Genomic DNA, 3,874 nt, shown 5'->3' with positions numbered 1-3,874 from the left:
ACAGCACAGCTAGCTGTGGAATCTTCCCATCAGAAGCCTATTCTGCTGAGCCCTGCCTCCTGCCTCCCTGTTGGAACGGCTATAAATTTGTTCCAAGCCTGTGGTTCCTGCTGAGCTGTGCATTACATCATTGTCTATTTCCAGCTTGCTACATTAATCAAAACCTATCCCATTTATTAAGCCACTCGCTGCAGCTAAAGACATTTGAAATGCAGAGCACAGGCTAACAGAGGCTGCTAGGCAGCAGGAAGGAAAGAAGAGGAGGAGTGGATTCTAGTCAGGTACAAATTGAATTTCAAGTGACTTAGCAGCTTCTTCAGCAGCAGCTTATCCCTCAGTGACATGGATAGTGATTGTGGCAGCAGAAGAGGAATTGAAACCCAGGGCCATGGTGCAATCATTGTGTGGTTATGCTGCAGCCCTTCCCAGTAGTCTCACTGGAACTGCTGATGACTGTGACCTTTGCAAAAATGCACAAAGCCTTGATTTCTGCATGGTTAACCTTTACAAGCTGGAACCCTCCTGTGAGATCTTACCACAACAGAGGGATGCCTTAAAAAAACACCCTTTCATAAGAGCATAGCGATAGGACCAAAGTGTGAGATATAAATATTCCTTAAAAACAGCTTATAACAGACCAGGGGTTTCAAATCAAGGGAGCAGTGGATCAGCACGTTTTGAAATTAGTGATACTCAGTAATTTATCCTTGTATGGGAAAGGTATTATGCATGGAAAAATAGCAAGCAATGCAGGTCTCACACTTACATGGAGAGACAAGCAGAGACAGATGAAACAACACCTCAAACCATGTCGCAATTCCTGGATACTTATGTTTGTACGTGGTCCGGTTGTATGTATGTGCCTGTTGTGTACTGCATTTTTTTGTGTTTTCCTTTTCTCACCATATCTCATGTATCGCTGGTCCAATTCACAAACTCATAATCTGAAATAATGATTAAACTTTTCTATACTGTAGTTAAAGAAGCCGGAAATATTCTAAAGTGTAATGAATACCATACCTGTTTATTGATCAATGCCAATAAAACATTCTTTAAATAACTAATAAGTTAAAGATTTGTGAACAAGGCTGCTTATCTTGTAGGTGATTGGTTATTTATGGAGAAATGTCACTAAATCAATCAATCACAGTTCTTTTTCATGATCAGAGATTTAGGGGCTGATGTAAGGATAGGCGTAGTGCAAAAATTGCGGCTGCAAAATCCAAATTCACTAGCAGCCAGGCAATTATTTTGCACTGCGGCCTACGTAAGCTTAAGAGCCATACAAATTACTCAACACACACAAATAATGAGCTGTAATCATGATAATGAGGGGCCACACTTACAGCCCAGAGGTGAGGTGAGTTTGGAGTACAGAGAGCAGTAGGCACTGTATGAGATTTGTGGAGCACGAAAATCAAACCAAACAAAAAAATATGTTAGAGTAAGGGCAGCAAAGATGGTCACGGTAAAGAAAAGCACGGTAAAGGAGGAGCTGAAAGTCCTTACAGCTGAGGTCACTCAACATGAAATTGAGTTATTTGGAAAAGCCTAAGGCAACATCAGTTATGCTACCAAAGAGGCCATATAGTCCTCTACAGTGGAGAAAGTCAATGCTGTCGGTGTTACCAGGAGGACAGTCAACCAGGTGATGAAAAGGTGTAATTTAGCTATTAGGTCTAGGATGACTTGTGGAGTGAGACGATAACTCCTTACCACCACATCCTCTGGCATCCCAAACAAAGTGACCGTGGGTTTAAATATGCGGGGTCTTCTCCGTCTTGCCCTTCTCCTCTGGTTTTCCTGCCTGTCCTCAGCAAGAGCCAAGCGTCGCCGCATCAGGAGGTGTACCACAGCAGCCATCCTGCGGCCAATGACAGGTCTCTGAGGGTGTGTGATTTTATACAGCTCTTAATTACTCACTTCTATAATGGTTTGCACTTTGTCAGAGGAGGTGCAAAGTTTTTGGAGGCTCAGCAATTGTTCAAGTACAAGGCAAAATCTTTACATCTCATTATAATGTTTGCGGCCACTTAGTATTCCAGATCCCAGCCCAATTCCATGCTCTTTTCTTCATTTGAATACATATTTTAAACACAAGTGTTTTGCAGCCACTTTATGAGTAAACAAAAATGTCTTTTTCTCTGCCACTCCACTTTCTTCTGATACTTTTTTAGTTTTTTTGTTTTTCACATCTGAAAGCTACAGGTATGTGAGAAACAAAATAATTACGGGCTAGTGGGTCGAGACAAGATTCAAATCTGTCTTGCAAATACTTTCAAATTCCTGCAACTGTGCACAATTTTATATCTCAAACTCTTAGATTCTCAATATCCCACCCACACACCCTTTGTGCTATATTCTTGTCTATAGCACTAGTCGGAATTTTCTTTTGGCCTCATAATTCCCTGAGGTTTCTTCAGTCAAATGCTTGGAATAGTTATACAAATACAGTATGCATTCAAACTATGAACCTGTCTATCGTGCAATCACTCTTTTCAAATTCTTTTTATGACTCAGAACATTACATTAATATATTTACATAATTACGCCTTCTCCTTCTTTAAACAGTACATATGTACGTGTCTAGAATGTACTTGTCTGCACAGATTAGCAAATCTGGCAAAACATGCACATTCCATCCCTGTACTGTAAAAGATTGTATTGCTTTCATGATAAGGAACTTTCTATTTTTACTGCTTTCCCACAGGCTTATTAAAACATGGATTGCCTGTGATGTAGCTTATTGCAGCTTTCTCTACCAAATTAAATGAATTTATGCTTGTGATATTACAGTTGAAAAGCTTGGTTCTATTCACCCTTTGTTATGTAAATAAGATTGTTTTCAAATTTAAATAATATTTATTCTAGCATGTAACATGTTCAGTCATCCATCACTGAAAAAACAAATGCAAGTGTTTTGAATGAATGATGAGTCTTTGCTTCTAAATACAAATGCATTGCCTGGAGTCTTATAGACTGTGGACACAAATGTGAGGGTTTTTAGATGTCTTCAGCACAAAACTATGTGCTTGGATAGAGAAAAATATATTGAAGCGTATACTACAGAGGACATAATATTAAACAAAACATGGGAGTAATTGTTGAGGCTCAGTCTATTGGCAATTTTAGTCTTTAGACTAGGTCATTAGTGGTTGAAAATCATACTCCACTACATCAATTTAGGTGACATGAGGTCTGGTGGTTTTAGCCCAGCTCCATGTAGGCATGTGTCAACAAAACATTGTTCTTATCACAGTTGGCACTAATTGGCAGGCATGCAGGCACCATTGATGGAAGTTTGTTCAGAAAGGCCAATGATTACAAGGGCATCCAGTTCGAATTACACTGTTGCACAAGGCGCTAGCACCCTCCTCCCATCCTCCATCAACTACAGCCAAGGCAGCTTTTATGCCCTGCTTCTGAGCTAGTATGATTTTGTCAGTGTCTGGACCTGTTTAGAAAGAAAAACAATATATATATTAATATGTTTCCTTTTTCAGTTGCTGGAATAGTATTCACAACACAAGTACTCTTTTTCCTGAAGAGACTGGGTCTGGTTTCCTCTGATGCCTTGTAAATTATTCTTATAAACTGCCATTTCTAGACAAGTTTAAAAAAAACACACACACACACACATTTTATTCAAGCCATCAAAGCAGCCCCACACATTTTATTATTCTGTATGAACAGGGTCTTTTAATTCACACTGTATGACCTTTTCATGAGGGAAAACAATATATAGATGCCTGTAGCTATTTTGAAGGTTAAATAAAAAAGGCTGAGAGATACCAATAAGGCTACCATGGTTTTTCAAAACTACAAATTACTTTTAAACATAAATGGTTTGCTTTGAAATGAGAATGACCCACAT

This window comes from Acipenser ruthenus, chromosome 1 (assembly GCF_902713425.1).
Source record: "Acipenser ruthenus chromosome 1, fAciRut3.2 maternal haplotype, whole genome shotgun sequence".
Taxonomy (NCBI): Eukaryota; Metazoa; Chordata; class Actinopteri; order Acipenseriformes; family Acipenseridae; genus Acipenser; species Acipenser ruthenus.
Note: the sequence above shows the minus strand (reverse complement) of the source record.